The sequence below is a fragment of the Neopelma chrysocephalum genome, unplaced genomic scaffold, assembly GCF_003984885.1.
Source record: "Neopelma chrysocephalum unplaced genomic scaffold, ASM398488v2 Primary Assembly neopelma1_71, whole genome shotgun sequence".
Classification (NCBI taxonomy): domain Eukaryota; kingdom Metazoa; phylum Chordata; class Aves; order Passeriformes; family Pipridae; genus Neopelma; species Neopelma chrysocephalum.
In genome coordinates this window covers 11,128,385-11,146,718 of record NW_020897731.1, presented here as the reverse complement: position 1 = coordinate 11,146,718, position 18,334 = coordinate 11,128,385, and positions in this window count along the sequence as shown.

Sequence of the window (18,334 nt, the reverse complement as noted above, 5' to 3'; positions counted from 1 at the left end):
TGGTGTCATGACTCTTTATCGGACTAGCTGTATCTTCCAATCAAAACTTGAAGATAAACCCCAAAAATGGCTTAAGAAAGGAGAACTGAGAAACTTCACTTTGATATGTCTCATTCTTAGAGAACTGTGTTAGGTTTCCATATCAAACTGATGAGGAGATTTATGAGTTCAGAATTATGTTCAAAAGAGCCAACATCTGACCCAACTTCAAATGTTTGGGCTATTTTTTTGTGAGCTAGCACTGGTTCTGAAACTGAAGTGCCTGTTCAGCCTGAGATGAAATTGAACCAAATATATATTTCCAACTACCACTTCAGAAGATAAACACAGCTCCAGAAACTCTCTCTGGCTATAAATGGACATTGTAGGATTCTTCTTATCTCTCCTGGTACATTAGTTTTCCATTCCTTCCAAGAAGAATAATCTCTACTTTTTGCCTTTCATTCTTTACTCTTTCAGTGTAGGATTAAGAAGGCAAGAAATTCAGGGAAGAACAAAGCCACTGTGTCAAAATGCAAGAAGTCATGTGATGGGATAAGAAGGAATTTTGTAATGGGACCAGAGATGCATTTTTGACTCCGGTTTTGAAAAGTTTGCAAGTTTTGCTTGATTAATTGCAACTGGAGGGATCAATTTCCCTTCTGTACTGTCAGATTCCTAATCCACTGGAAAACTCTAATGTTTTAAAGGTGTATTAATCAATTGTTAAAGTATGATTTAAATTTACACCATTATCTCTGTTTTATTTTCTGAAATTTAAAAAGAAATCAGTAGTTTTATGTAAGATAAATCTAAACCACACTTTTCCTCGATCTATAATATGGCAGATATATAACAAATTCTCTAATTTCACCTTCTAATATTTAAGACACACTTTTTATGTCAGAAAATTAATTTACAAAAACTTGTCAGGGAGAAAAATAAGAGATAATATTGTGTATTACTGAAAATCTCTGGAGCAAGAGAGAAATAAAATCTTCATCAAAATATCTTAATATTTCCCTAGCATTTACTTTATATGATTCAGTCTATCTACTAATTCTCATAATTTGCACTGATAATTAAGATTAAAATTACACTAAGATAAGAAAGAAGCATGTGGGTCCCTTCCAACTCAGGATATTCTATGATTCTATGATGCTTTGAGGCTGATAAGTTTAATTTGAAGACTGAAGGCTAATTTTCTTGGTTTATAATCTCTCCAGAGTTTATTTTTCCAACTTATTAAAAAAATTAGGTGTTTCTCAGAATCACTTCGATCTCAATTAAAAGGAAGCATAACTTCATTATCTAGTCATTGGTGTTAATTGTGCCATTAGTTGAAATATATTTTTGTTGTTTCACTTTTTTTTCCTTTTTTTCCTTTTTTTCTCTAAACAAATGATCAGAAGAGTAAAATATTTAAAATTCCATATAATTCAGCATCTACATCTGTAGCTATTGCTACATTACTATTCCTTTATTTTAAAGTTTGTGAAAATGTCCCTAGTTAAAAGAATGATGAATTTTTTAAAATATAATCTAATAAAAAGTAAGATTCCTATGTATAATACAAAACTAAAATTATAATGAAATATCTAGTAATATGATTTTAAAGCTTGTAGAATTATATCTAATTAAAGAAACTGACTAACTTACTATCCAAGATGAATAAAAACAATGTATTTAAAATGACTACATGAGATTAATTCAAAGAAATAATAATATAAATTTTTTTTACAGAGTCCTTTAGAATAGGGGGTGAAATAGAATTCTTGGTAATTCTGTTTTATTAGACTTTTTGTATATATGAAAATATCAGTCTGTCTTTCTAATTTACTGGTATTGTTGCATGACACGAAGGAATTAAAGAAATAAATTAACATTATAAGTATTATATTAAATAACCTAGTAGAGCAAGTTTCCAAAGCTATTTTGTTATATTCTTGTATCAAAAGACTAAGAGTCTTTAAGCAATTTTGCACATTTAAATTCTAGTCCTGCAACTGCTCGTATGAGTATAGCTTTACACAATGTGAACTTCAACCATAGGCCTCCGAGGTTAATCAAAGAAAGAGATTTGAAGTTATAAGCCTACACTGTGCACAGGTGGGTTTATACTTTATTTCACAGTAAGCACATAAAAGATAGGAAGGAAAAATAAGCTTTCAAGTGACTTGGGTATTAAATTTTAAATTTTAATTCATCATTATCGTAGATGAGGAAATGATGGGCTCACTAGAACTTGGATCTTAGTATTACTTTACCAAATAAAAAGAAAACCTTCTATTTTTATTTTTAGTGCAAATATTGCACACTCAACAACACTTCTGATGAATGATCTATGAAGTTGTATTTTTAATACCTGATGCAGGTAACTACAGTACGTGTAGGTAACTGCCTGAAGTAACTCTGAAAATAATTTTTAAAAAATCCAACTTCCAATAAATTAAATCTATTGAATTATTTAAAATAGAGGGGCATTTAAAAGAGATAAAATTGACCACTAGCATAAAAAACCTTTAGAAGCAACACAAATCACATTCTTTGGCAGACACATTTCAGACACCAAGTATGTTGCATATTAAATAAATTTTGCCAAAATAAAAATGTTTTAAAGCAGTGTTGTTAATGCTGTTTATTCTTTGCATGTATGTGTAACTCTGTAAGAATTTCATCCTACTATGTCCTCTTTGCCTGGATTTCTAAATCAGTTTTTTTCAAATATCTCAGAAACTTGGAAAAGATCACTATTACTAAGATATTTTCTGCTGAAGAACCTAATCTAAAAGCAACCCTCTACCATTTCTTTTGTTTTTGCTTTCTCTTCTGTCAGAAGGAAAGCTACAGGAATGAGTTTGCTGGCATAAGTATTGCATAATTATTCTACCATAGGTTACTGAGATAAAAATAAATATATGTTGTGATGAGAAAAGACAAGAATATGTGCTACAAGAGCAAAAAAGCATGTCAAATTCACCTATTTGTACATGTACCTCAGTGGTGTGTAGAAGGTATATAATGTTAAGAATATAAGATCAGTCTTCAATATTTCCTACCTTCATTGTAATATTTTATTATCAAAAAAATAAAGATGGAAATTTCTAGAAAACTCACACTCCATAACAGATCCATAGTACAGATAATGGTCCCACATTCCCTGAGCTATGTGCACACTCGATTACTTTTTACATGTTAGTTTCTCCTGCTTTATGAATACCAAATTTAGAATAAGATCTTGAGCAGCAAATATACAAACATTCTAATCTATTTTACCTATTTCTATCCTTGTTTCTTTTCTAAAGATTCCACTTTGCATTATCAAAGACAATGCTGAGATCAAGATGGGAGCCTTAGTCATAATTGCCTGCCTGGCAACTAAACTAGGATTAAAAAAAAAAAATCAATTTTCTTCTAGTCTTTCCATAAATGCACATTCTTCTGAAAGATGTAAAATAGCAGGTCATATCAATGGATTTTGCTGAAAGAATCACTTCATAAAGTAAGCACATTAAAGAGGATACAAATTTTATGCATGTAAAAGATAAATGTGACACAAATTACTTAATACATGGAAAAAATATTCTAGATTCACATATTTAAAATATGTGTGTTTGACTATTATTTTTTCTGCTTCAAGATGAAAAAATTTTGGCTGTGTAATTATACTACGATCAGATAACTGCAGTCTTATTAGTGCCCACCTCTTTCCCTAAGCTTCAGACCATACTCTTTTAATACCCCAGTCGATGTTGCAGTAGGCTCATTGCTTGTTGTACACTTGCACTCATACAAATACTGACAACTTACATAAGAAATTAATATTTAAATTCAGTTGCATGAATCCCTTCTTTGTGAGAGAATGGAAAGAATAACTCTAGAAGCGGGTCCATCACAGTGGCAGCTCTCCGGGATTGAGTGGAGTGGAAAAACATCCACTACTTGCGTTTTTATTGTACAGTTTTCCCCTGAACTCTGTAATTCCCTTTACCCATGCAGACTCCCTGTACAGCGTTGTGTTCTCTCCTCTCCCCGAGCCGGTCCCCACCCCTGCACAAGCATTATTGGTTGTCTCATCCGTTTCTCCCCAATCCCTGGTTTGTTATTGGACTTTGGTGCTCCTGTATCCCCCATTGATTAGCGGAGCCCTTAGCCACTCCCTTTAGCCCGGACCTTTGCCCAATCACATTCCTTTTCCTAAACCCTGCCCCAGAGACCTTAAAAGCCCGTGGGAGTTTTGAATAAATGACTTTTTGCTGCTGGAATCCAGAGAAGAAACCTCGTGGCTCTTTGCTCCTGGTGAAGGGGGATTGCGCCACAGACACCAAATCCTCTCTGAGAAGCTGCGAGCGCGGAGTCACAAGCAATCAGCTCTGTTACTTCTTCACTTTTCCTTGTTCAAAGTCTGAACAGCAAAGTTAATAGAAAAGGTAACTTGTGTCAAATTTTTGCTTATTCACTATATAAATTACAGAACATTTTTCAGAGTTTACCTTAGATAGGAATTATTTTTTAGTAAAATAAATAAATTTGGCTCTTGACAAAGTATTATTTAATAAGAAACCAATAATTAAATATTTAATAGCAAAAATGTTATGTTCAGTTATCACTGTATTCTTTTTGTTTAATTTTTCCAAATGAAAAAAAAAGTGAGGTTTCTTGGTTTGTTTGCTTGTTTTCCTACAAAGAATAACATTAGGCCAGTATTACAGGTACATCACTTGTGAACTTACTATGTTGGATTTACAGTATGTACACAGATTAACTCTACATCATATGTCTTGTAGATTTTCTATTTGAACATTAAACTCAGTTCTAGAGTATTCGACATGCTTAGTCTCATTGAGCGCTTTTGGGAAAACTCCTATTAATTATTAGAATGAGATTTAAAGGCTAAAGATTAATTTGTATTATCTAGCTTATTTCCAAACGAGGTATCATTTAGGTGAATGCTCTGTGAGGGGTTAGTACTCTGAAACTGAAAACTGGTATGTCAGGTGACAAAGACCTTAATATAAGAAAGACTTAAGACTGTAGTGTGAAAGATGCATGCTATGTAATTCTTACAATAATGTTGTTTTATACCTCTGGAAAAAGGGAGTGAGAGATGTGAACTAGAAATATCTTGATTTTGTGCACACTGTCTTGGCTATGCAATATTTTGTCTAAACATAAAATGAATTCTCATGCCACTCCGCAAAATCTTTTTTTGGAGTTTTTGTTTTGGGTTTCTATGGTGATAAACAAAACAAATAAAAGTTAAATTGCAATAGAAAAATATGAGCACAAAAGAAAAGTTACATAGTGCTACCAAAATTAAGTTACAACTTCCTGTCAATTTTTAGTCTACCTAGCCTAGGCATTAAAAAATTCAGGATAGATAGGCCATAGGCAGATGGGTACAAAGAAGTTGTTACTGTCACAGCTTCATATTTACAACATTAATATGACAGCAACAATAACAGCAATGCATCTTGCAAAGATATTGGGAGAAACCAAGCAGAAACTCCGCTGAAAATTAAAGTTGCCAAAACTCCTGATTTTCAGTGAAATTTCACTCTATTTTTCTGTTCATTTTTGAAGAAAGATAGGAAGATAGATTTCCTATGAAGCTTCTACTGCAACTGTATAACACTACTTTGAAAAGACAAATTTTTTTGAGAACATAGATTTATTTGAAATGTATGTTTTGCTTAGATTCAGACAAGCTTAGACCTCACTTAGAGGTATGAAATGATGCAGAAAAAAATTAGGAAAAGTTGTTTCCCAAAATACATTGGTTATTTGATTTCATTGATCTTTGGATGAGGTCTCATCATAGCCCCGAACAGTATTTGTAGCTAAGTGCTTAACAACACCTAAGAGGTAGCTACATATTACATAAGGAGCAATGATACTGGAACTACTAGAATCAATCAACAGAAGTTCCACCCAGGAAATACTGTTTTTGAGACATTTTATGGATCTGAATATTCCCCAGGAAGCATATAGGCCCCAGTAGAATCAGTAGGGTAAAGATAGAGCCAATTTCATCAAAATAATAATGATGAATTATTCTATTCCACTGGAAGACTGAAGTTAATGATAGATGGATGATAGGAATCAGTTTTGTGAGCAGGCAATCTCTTGTGGAAAGTAGATTTCTAAGACAGATAGAATATAACTTATAAGTAATTTTAGGCCTAAAATCTCTATATATTCACTGAACCCTGAACTAAGACTTAAATGAACAAAACTAAAGAAGAAAATATTCTATGTAAAAAAATACAGTTTTTAAAAGATTGTGAATATATCATTGGCTGATGACTGGCAAATTTTAAAAGGTTGTGAATATATCATTGGCTGATGACTGGCAAATTGACTAGAAAATTAATAACATTTACTCATTTATAATCCACAATAAAGTATGTGCTATTCCTTATTGGTGAATAAAAGTTAGCCCTCTTCCTTAAAGAGGGTCATATATGTAAATGCTATTTTGCATGAGCAGAGACCTATGAATAGATATGTATATGAGAGGAAGCTTTCATCTCCTTCTTTTGACAACACAGCACACTAGCAACTATATTTAAATGCTGCACTGCGTATTATCCCAAGGGATTGTTATTAAAACTCTCTGCAAGATATGATAAAATTAAAAGAATAAAAATGCCTCACTCATTGCATGAAGGCATCTTATTCTAACCATACATAGAGTCTGCCTGCTATCAGCATTTTACGTACAGTATTATTGAGACAATTTCACCATTTAAAAATAATATATGTGTTTACAATATAACTTTATCTTTATCATAAAGTAACTAAAACTACTACAAATCCTTTCTTATAAAATTACAGACTATCTAAGTGTAATGAGAAGACTTCTGGGGTTTATAGCAATATTTATTTAAGTATATCTAAAGTTACAAAAATAAGATTAGCTTGTGCGTGCAGTGCATTTAGACAGTGACAAATTGAATTCAGATGTCTATCAATACATAACAGTGATATATTTAACTACATTCCCTATTATAATTACTGTCAACTATTAATACATGACTGTGACTATTCTACATGAATGCATAATGTGGGGACACTGAACATTTTTTTTCCAGTGTTTCATGACATGATCTAGGACTCATATTCTGGGAATGTCTGCACAATAGCATACAGTCAGCTACACAATCTCTCAACTAGCTGATTTGTGTTCAGAAGTACTTTAGCCATGATGATGCATGGTATGATATGGTACATTACAAGTTACTTGGTTACATTACTATTTCACATTTCTTTACTTTAGTGCTTCCTCTTTAAAATAAAGTTGTCTTATTTACCTGCTTGGTAAACGTAGGAGGAAAGTCTCAGTACTTTTTGGAAAAATGTGAGCATTTAAAGAGGAAGATTCAAGCCCTGTGAAGTCAAGTTGAACTGGTTGCTGTCTGCTGTACAGTGTATGGCCACAGTGTGGATGCTAACTTTTGCCTTCCTCTACCAAAGAGCACACGTCATTCCACGAATAGTAATTGTCACATGTTGATAAATATATATTTTTGAATATCGAGAATTAAAGGTACGTGTTTACAGAACCGAAAGTTCAACCTGGAAAGAAGTTCAGCCTGGAAAGAAGTTCAGCCTGTCGTTTTTTGTTCATTTGGTTGGGGGTTTTTGGTTAATGAAACACATTCCTTCTATTTAATTCTGAAGAGTGTAGTTTAGTTAATTTTCATTTTTTGCCTAAAAAGCTGTTTAAACAAAACAAAGCAAAATAACAGTCTTCACACAAGCAGTTGAACCATTTAAATATATCTTCAGTGATTCCAAACATCTCTCTTTTCATACGAGTTTGATTATGGGAGCACTGTAACTATAAAAATTCTGAGTACACATACTAGTTTTTGAAATAGTGACCCTAAAGCGTTTTTTATAGTTGTTCATGTAGGAACAGGAAGTTAATTCCTAGTTCTGTTCACGCTATAATGGGTAGAGTTACCTGATGTACCCATCTGGAAAACATAGATGATTAACTGATTTGAAAAATCTATATAACTAGAAGCTGAAAACTTCTGACAAAATATAAGCTTAATTACATTGAATGATAAGCAAGAAGTAGATCAAGAAAAATATTTATTTTTAAAATAATTTAGTAATCTGTTTTCTGCTGTGTAGAGTCTAGAAGAAAAAGACAGGTAATATGTTCATTGCCTGGAGGATGAGCAAATCTCTTGTGCCATTCACCTTTGACTTTTCTAGTTGAGAGATAATAGAAGGTGTCCAGAATTATAGAGCACCTTTCAGACAAAAAATGGTTGGATAATCTTCAGGGTTTAAAAAGTGTTATCATTTCTTTTGTTTCATCTTTTCTCATTACAAATGGTTTGAATAACAAATGGCACAGTGTTGCTGATACTAAAGCTATTTTCTTAGTGTAAGAAAAAAAGGAGAAATAAATCTCTAACAGGATTGATATAAAATTAAGACAAGGCATATTCTTCCAAATTCATTTTTCCCATATAGCTATTGCATACGGTTGGTGTTTGCTTATCATGCAGTGGATAAAGACAATGTTACTCATTATAGAATTAGAGTTTAAAAAAAATCTAAAAAGGCCATGCCATTTACTCTGCCATATCCAACATATGATATACGCAAGAATTGTGTATTGTACAAACTCCTATGAGATCATTCCTCTTAATAGTGTGTTGTCATGTGAAAAGCATTTTACAGGAACCATATCTATTTAACAACTCAGCTAAAGCTGGCTTCTTTTAAATCCTATTGTTCCAAAATGTATTTTTTACTTCTATGTTTTGCTTCAATTGATGGATTTGACTTGCAACTAGTTTGCAAATTTGAACCTCTCTTTTGTTTAGTTTGTTTTCTCCTTGTTTATTTGAACCAATACTTCTGTTCTTGAACAAGCAGTAGTCGCAAGTATTGAGGCCATGTTACTGAGAACACAGCTGTGACGGGCAGGGCACGTCTCAAGGATGAAGGACCACCGCCTCCCTAAGATCCTGCTTTATGGTGAACTTGCCTCCGGCTGCTGCAAGAGATGAGCCCCGAAGAAAAGGTACAAGGACTCCCTGAAACAACATCTCAGCCTTGGCCATATTGACCACCATAACTGGTCCACTCTGGCCTCCAGTCGGGGAGTCTGGAGACACACCATCTATAACACCATATATGCCTTTGAGAAAGCACGCAGGATCACCCTTGAGGAGAAAAGACAATGCAGAAAGAATCGAGCCTTGCAGAATATACCATCTAAGGAGTCTTTCTGCTGTGCCTTTTGCAACCGGACATGCCTCTCTCGTATTGGCTTTTTTAGCCACCAACGTGCTTGCAACAAATGTGGGTAGAACCCTTCCCAAATCTTCGTTCGCGAAGCCTAGCCATGATATGTGATGATGATATTTGAACTAATTTACATATATGAGGAGTAAAATTCTAATGTAGATATATATACTGACTTCTAGATCACAGGGAATTATATAAAAAAATATTCATAGTGATTTTTAATAACTAAAATTAAAAATTTAAATATTCCTAAATAAAAATCACCTTGTTTCGAAAGTGTAGTTCTCTACTAAGTTCCATGTCCAGTCATTTCTTGAACATTTCCAGGCACTGTGACTCCATCACTGCCCTGGGCAACCTGTTCCAATTCTTAACCACCATTTCAGTGACAAAATCTTTCCTAATGTCCAATCTGAACATCCCCTGGCATAGACTGAGGCCATTTCCTCTTGTTCTGTTGCTAGCAGCCTAGGAGTAGAGGCGAACCCCCAAAAGCTCTTTTCAGGTAGCTCTAGAGAGTGATAAAGTCCTGCCTTGAGCCTCTTTTTCTCCAGTTTAAACAACCCCAGCTCCTTCATGCCCTTCCCATCCCAGACTTACTCTCTAGATCCTTCAGCAGTTCCTTTGCCTGTCTCTGGACTCACTCCAGCACGTGTGTCCTTCTTGAAGTGGGCGTCCCAGAACTGAACACAGCATTTGAGGTGTTGTTTCACCAGTGCCGAGTACAGAGGGATAATCACTTCCCTAGTCCTGCTGACCACACTATTTCTGATAAAAGCCAAGATGCCATTGGCCTTCTTGGCCACCTTGGGCACACTGCTGGCTCATGTTCATCCAGCTGTCAACCAACAACCCCAGATCCTTTTCTGTTGGGCTGCTTTCCAGCCAATCCTCCCCAAAAGAATGACAGAATGTTTCAACTTTTCCAATTCACACTTGTGTGAATTATCAGAAGCTTACGACAATTTGTCCTCACTTTGTCTCATCTTTTGCAAGGCTTCAATGCAGGAACAGACTCTTTTAGTACAGCTTTCTCTGTGCAAGCTAGATGTAAACTCAGACATGAGATATTGGTTCCATAGGCTGATTTTTAGCTATTTTCTAGGGAATTCATTCACAATTCAAATATTATCACTCATTATCATCTGCATCTTCAGTGTAACTTAGTTTTATTCTGGTCTAGACCAGGAAAACTTAAAAAATATTGAACAACTGCTGGTCAGATCAGAAGACCGACTCCCCAGTAGCTGAAATCAAGAACATATTTCAAACTCAAGCAAAACCCAATTTGATAAAATGTTTAAGTTAATTTGTTTTTTGGTTTTTGTGTGTTTTTTTGTTAGTAAGAATCAATCTTACAAGTTCACTTTATTGATAAAAGTTTTTTCACAGCCTTAGCATCTTTCCACATATGACAATTTGCTGGAACCAATATTGCATGAAATAATTCATTAGGGACAGATGATGCATATTTACTATCTCAGCATATCCCCAGTGAAGATGTCACACTATTAGATGTATACAATTCTTTTGTTCTTCTTTCTCAGCAGTTATCCTTACTGATACAGTCAGTATTTCATCTCAGCATGAAATAACATTAGATAACATTGCATTTTGAGGAAGCGGAAAAAACAAGGGCTCCCCAAATGGAAATGAATTAGAAATGCTCTTGCAGTAGAGGTTCTAGAGTTATAAATGAGAAACTGATGCATGTATTTAGTAAGGGACTTCACATTAAATCTTTGTCTTGCTGTACATTTCTTATTCTTTATCATATTCTGCTTCTGAAAGGCATCTTTTGACAAGTGCTAAAGCAGAATTTCCATACATTATCTGGGCTTTCCTAATAGCTTTTTTTATTTTTTTTTCCAGTAAGAAGTGCCTGACCAGGGGACTTTTCAGTACTATTGATATTCTGAAAATAGACAAGATCTTCTTTGCAGTGTAAGTTTTTCCTGTAGAAATACATACAAAGAAAAAGTAAATAATGCGATTAAGACTTAAAGCAAAACAGACCTAAGATACAGGGTTAATCTCACCTAACTTTAAACATCTAGTAAAGCAACATCTCAGCTAGCTAATCAGGAAATTTTTATAACTGATAAAGGTTTTTAGCTTATGATTCATTTAACCTATTTTGGATACATATATTACAGTATGCTAAACTGCATCACCAACCATACCCATAGTTCTCTATTATCTTTGAAAGCAACTTGCATTACCAAATTGTGTTAACCAGGTCAGATGAATTTAACCCATATATTCTGTTAATGACTGCTACAAAATTGCAAACTATTTCCTCAAAACATAATTCTTCCAGACAGATGTAGTTTCTGACAATTTCATTCAGTCTATAGACAGAGATTTTCTGCTAGCTGAAAATTTTATAATTACTGATAATGCACAGGAAGGACTATAAGTACACTGTATATACCCACACACTTTGTACCTGTGACTAAACACTGATTAATAGATACTGGTATTACTTAATCGTTACAAAGTGAGAAATTATTTTTCACTCTTTTTAATATGTAGTACTGTTCTGTATAAATATTTGCTATCATAGAACCATTAAGGTTGGAAAAGACTCTAAGGTCATCAAGTCTAACCATTCAGCTAGCACCACCATGCTCACCACAAAACCATATCCCTAGGTACCACCTTCACATACCTTCACATTCCAAGGATGGCATTTTCCCCACTTCTGGGCCAATTTGTTCCCATACCTGACAATCCTTTTCATGAAGAAATTTTTCCTAATATCTAATCTAAACCTCCCCTGTTGTAATTTGAGAAAATTTCCACTGGTCCTATCACTTGTTACCTGGGAGAAGAGACCAATCCCCCTGTCTTGGTTTGAGCCGCTCCTGGGGAGGGGGCTGGAAATGTTTGGTCCCAGCTGAGTTTCCACTGAGGGACCAATCGGAGCTGTTTTTTCGCCCCTGTGAAGATTAGATATTACAACAGCCGGAAGTTGTTGGCAGTTGTGTGTGTGTGTGTGTGTGAGACCATGAGGTGAGAAGAGGGAGGTCTCCAGCCCCTTGCAGGCAGCCAGGCCTTCTCCCCTCCCCTCCCCAGCCAGGCTGCGGGGAGCTCGGGACAGTATATTAACTGGACCAGATACCTGTGGCCAAGGCTAGGGGGCTTTTCCCCCCCCACACTGCCCAGGAGAGGTAGTGGCGTGGACTTAAGGCTCAGCACTGGAGCCAAGCCAGGAGATGGGCCAGGGGTGGTCCGGGTCTGGAGAAGCAGCTGCAATATGCAGGGCTGGAAGAACTCCAGGCAGAAGAGAGAGAGAGAAACCTGCAACCTGGGAGATGGGCCAAAGGGCTCAGAGGAGGCCCTACGTGAGGTTTGGATGAGGGCAGCCAAAAAACGAAGGACGAGGAATGTGGGGGATGGCCCCCCCTTGTCACGTGGCAAGCCGAGCTGAAGCTGCAGCAGCTAAAACAGAAAGAAAGCCAAACCAGCAAAGCTTTTTCTGGGTAAGGGTTTTTGGTGAAAACTATTTGGGGTAAAAAAGACTGAGTGAGACCCAGAAACCTGCAACCTGGAGAGTGGGAGTGAACATCTTACTCTCTGGGAGGAAACCTTCATGAACCAGGGGGAAAGGACTCAAAAGCTAACTCCCTGGACTTTTCGTGATGAAGACCTGATGACGCGTTTCCCTTGCAGTTCAGGAGGAGACCTCAGCGGGAGCTGAGGGCTGATGGGGCTGCAAGAAAACTTCTTCCCTGATACCCCAATGAGAGAGAGACTTTTAACTATCGCCCTGAAAACTTCTCCTGAACTGATGTGGGAGGGCCCAGGGGTGGTAGGGATTATTTTTAATACTGTGTATTTATTTGCTCTTTAATTTATATAGTATTTAGTGTGGTAGTAATAAATTGTAACAAAATTCCCCCATGCTGAGGTGTGCCTGTCTGAAAACTTCTCTTCAGTGTTGAGGTAAAATGTGGGGGGAGCTTGGAGATTGGATTTTTGGGGTCAAACCCCCACACCCCCACCTTGCTACAACCTTCTTTCAGATAGCTGCAGAGAGCCATGAGGTCCCCCTGAGCCTCCTTTTCTCCAGGCTAAACAACCCCAGTACCCTCAGTTGCTCCTCATATGACTTGTGCTCCAAACCCTTCACTAGTTCCTTTGCCTTTATGTGGACTCATTCCAGCACCTCAATGCCTTTTCTATAGTGAGTGGCCCAGAACTGAACACAGAATTAGAGGTGTGGCCTCACAGGTGCTGAGTACAGGGGGACAATCACTGTCCTGGTCCTGCTGACCACACTATTTCTGACACAAGCCAGGATGTCATTGGCCTTCTTTGCCACCTGGGCACACTGCTGGCTCCTGTTCAGCCGGCTGTCGACCAACACCCCCAGATCCTTTTCTGCAGCAGCACTGCATGTGGTTGTTGTGACCCAAGGGCAGGACCTGGCATTTGGCCTGGTTGAACCTCAAGCAATTGGTGTCAGCCCACTGATCCAGCCTGTCCAGATCCCTCTGTAGAGCCTTCCTGTGCTCCAGCAAATCAACCCTTCTGCCCAACTATGTGCTGTCACCTACCCTACACTGATCCCTTGAGGAAATTGTAGATGCGATGAGGTCACTGAAGTAGCTTTATAACATTTGTAGGCACAGCATATATTCCTTCTTAGAGTCTCTAGATATTAAATTTAAAATAATGGCACTTTTCATGCCCTTTCATAGTTAACAGAAGTAGTCAGTAACTTTTTTCAAAGGTATCTAATAGCAGGTTTGTCTTTTTTTCCTGTAAGAAACAAATGTGAGTCATGGTAATGATACTTTCTCAGTTTTGCAGAACTGGATAAAAATTTCTTTTAATATAACTTAAATATATATAGATATCTCCCTGCATTAATGGATACTGTATTGTACGAAAACATTTTTTTATTTAGATTTAAGAATATCACAGAGAAAAAACCAACCCTGCATTAAATCCTCTTTCTGCTTCACTTTATACACTGCTTAAAATTTTCTTAATTAGTCCTAAAGTTCTGATTAATTCTTCATTTTTATGCATTTAAAACATATGCCTTCACATATTCAAACATGATGTATATTTGTATACCAAGCCTTTACTACATATTCTAAAAAACAACTTGAATTCTTCACAGTTATTCAGATTTATTTTAGGAATCACATTGTCTACTATCCTGTGAATAATCATGAATATTCTCACGCAAAATTCCCTCATTTTTCCTGTATAAGCAGTCCCCATTTCCTTTAATAATCATGCAGCAAGATGTTTCTTTTTTACTCTCAACAGATTAATAAATAAATAAATTTACTTTGCCCATCTTCACCTTGCATAACATTAAAATGTGTCATTAAAAGATTTCTTTACTTTTCAGGAAACAATAGTTGAAACCCCTACTCTAGTGAAAGTCTTATCCTAGTGAATTTTGACACTGACTTCTTCAAAGTAAAGGTACTGTTACCCACTATTTTGTTAATACAGTTTATAGAATTTATATGCCTACAGAATACAGTGCTCTATTAGGAACAGTTCATCCTTACCTTTGCTTCCTGATGCTGGGTGGATTGCAGCGAAAGTAGGGAACAAGGTATTTTGCTTTTGCAATAGATCTATGTAATGGCGCACAGAGTTGCAATCAAATTCATAACTACTTTTCAACTGGCAAATACTTCCCATTAGGACTCCTAAGGATGATTTCAGAGACTGCTAAAGCCCTAAATTCAATGGCCTGATTATTCTTTTTTTTTTCTTTTTCCAGAACAAACAAGAATGTGTTTCTTTCACCAAAAAATTGTTCTGTTTCTACAATTTCAGTGACATTTTGAAAAAAGATGTATCTGATAGTTCCTTGCAGTTTCATAATATCTTTTACCAAGTGTCACATACCATTATGGTCATTGTGGTAATACAAGTTTCAGATTATATTTAAGCCTTTTATAATTGGAATCTTTGAATATTGAATAAACATTTTATAATGCAAAGTATAATGTTATATTATGAAAATTAAATTATTGAAATATCAGATTCAAACAGCAGAATTATTACAATAACAGTGAAGAAACCATGAACTCATTCCTTTTTCTCAATATATGCTAATAACTCACAAATCTGTTTAAAGAATGAGATTATTTATTTTTGTCGCTTAAATACTTCTTTGTGGCTCACATTGTTTGATATTGTTCCTGGAGGATAATTCATTGTCCCAAAATATGTTTTTAGTTATCAATATTAAGACTGACAAAACTTTGAAGAGTGTAACACAGAATAATTACCTTTATGAGACATTTAACAGTAATGTTTTAGAATTGATATGACTCATTGAGCTTAAGCCACATTCTTCAGTTATGCTAAGGGTCTTTTTTTTCAGCAGAAGCTTGCAAGAACACCAGTATCTGTAGGTCAATGACTCTAAGCTTAGGTGAGGCACACTATGAAAGCAAATAAAGATCCCGTACCTACTGGGCTTTGTAAGGCCTTTTCTGCTGGTTCCTTCACACAAAAATTATCTCCTCAGCGCTGTTTCCATGAGACATTTGATTTCTATCTGTCTTATTGTTGGTAAGATAAGACAGGAAAGCTATGTAGACTAGAGATACTTAACAGAGTTTCTCGTGCATCCTGACAAAAATCTTCCAGAGCTTACTGTAGATCATACTTGTCTTGGAATAGCATGCAGTTTCAAACAATACTTTGTTCTGTAGATTTGCACTGACTTTTCAAATACAAAGAACACTGCCAGTATATTGTCAATATCTAGAAAGTTGCTTGGTACAGTTTGTCTGGAGTTGATATTTTCCCCTATAAATTTCAACATGCAACCATTCCTGTGCTATGTATTTCTTTCAACAGTAATTCACTGCCACAAAAAGAAACAAAACTCCCTTTATTCCTTTTATTTCTGTTTTCTAGAAAGATTCAAAACATCTCTAGTATTGGAATATAAATGAATAGAGCTTTCTAGCTATCTACATTCTGTCATTGCAATTTTAAACTCAGGAAGTTCTTTTACAGTTCTGCTTACTGCAGCACACACAAATTTCAGAATTGGAGTCATAAACCCTGATTTCACAATTTCCTCAGAAGTTTGGGCCTTTAATCATTATGAGATTGGTTAGAATATCACAAGATTTTTCAGACCTTGAATTAAGATTTAGTATCTGTCTTGGAGGCCATTCTGGTTAGTGTTATTTCTTAGCTAATCTACATTTGTCTTCCAAATGTACTTCTACAGAATAAACATATATGTGTTATGAAGACTTTTGAAAGGTTTTCTCGAACATAATTTGCCTATGTGTTGAATAGTTTTATGCACTAAGTTTTAGAATCCCACTTGTTTAAATAATAAGACTCTATATTAGGAAAACTCTTGACAAAAAGTTTTTAAACTAACTGAAATGCTTAGCAGAAAGGGGAATTTTCATTCTTGTTGATGGAAATCAAGAAAACAGTCTTGCCAAAGAATTACATTCCAACTACAGAAGCTGTGTAAGCATTCTGGCAGCATTTGAGTTGAATAAGAGAGAAAAACTCTTGGGAATTAACTTAAGTTTCAGTGGTAATAAGTGTAGTCTTAATTTCATTCTGTTGAGTTTATAAACCTCATAATAATATTTGGATTGTAGCATATAAATTAAGCTTTGATAGTTATCTGATTCTCAGAGTTATTACGGGATAAAAAAGTCAATTGAAGAAGCACTAAACTCCCCTCATACCATGAAACAGCACAATTCAAGATTTAAGAATAACAGATACCAGAGTATTCCTCAACAAACTGGGCTAGTAATTCAGTATAGTGATTTGGGAGAAACAGATTGTACTAATATAATCAGACAAAAGTATACCTGAACTTTGCAGATCTGCAATTTGCAAATTTCTGTGTAATTCTTATATGATCTGAGTCTTTCCTAAACTAGTTAGTCTTTTAAAAATTAAAATGTTCTGCTCAATAAAAGAAATGTTTCTCCAATAAAAAATATATTATTTATATATGCAAAAAGTGAGGCTACAATTCCCAATCTGGTCCACTCTGACAATATGAGTGATTGCCAGATATATTCCAAAAGAGTTCTAACAGTGTGGTGCTGGTATTCTGAGCAAATGCCACATTTCTCTACACAGGGCAGAAAGGAATGAGAGGACCTTCAAGTAGAAAAAGCTTAACTGTAGTGCCAAAAAAATCTAGAACATGCCATCAACCATAGAAGCAGATTTCTTATTCATTAATCACCTTAAAGACTTTTTTTTTTAAGAGAAGAAATATAAGTTCATACTACCAGTAATATAGCAAGGCTAGAGATTCAGAGTCTTTTCTGATCTTGAAGAGGGATTTCAATGTGTTTGGCTGCCTAGAAAGCTGAAAAATAATCAATAAGAACTAGAATGGCTGAAGTGGAATTTAGAATTTATATCAGGTCTGATTTTATCTCTTAATTATAACAATAATTGTATTATTTATCATTACAGTATCAGTGTATTGTCAATTTAATTGTATTACTATGATGCCATCAAGGAAACTGTATAGATTTGTAACTTATATTTAAGTGCAAAGATGCTGAATTTATTAAAAAAATATGTCTACCAAATCTTGGACTGATTATTTTAAATGTCTGTTCTAATTTCTGTGTGAATCAGTTAACAATATAGTTTTCTATACACTATAAGGTTTGGGCCACACAGTTGCTAGTGTGAGAAAATACAAATTTTACCTAAGTGAGATTTGCTGGAATGAAGTACTCCATAAGATTAATGTTGTAGTAGGGTGGGAGACTTTAGATTATTGAAAGCAGACTATTCAATGTAGTGTACCAAAATCAATTGACAAAAAAAAGTAAGTTAGTAAAAATCCATTTGACTTTTGTGTGTTAAAGGAATTGGATTGTGAAAGCACCATAAATGAAAAAGAAAATAAGAAGCTCTTTGATATAATGCAGAGTAAAGCTTAGAGGAATCATTTATTGGAAGTTATTTGCAATTTGTTAGGAGTAATTTGCATCAGTTTATTGATCAAACAAGCTGTGGAGAATAGGGGAATTAAACTTCTGTCTAGTGAATAATATTTGAAATGTCTGTTGAAATAGCTTTA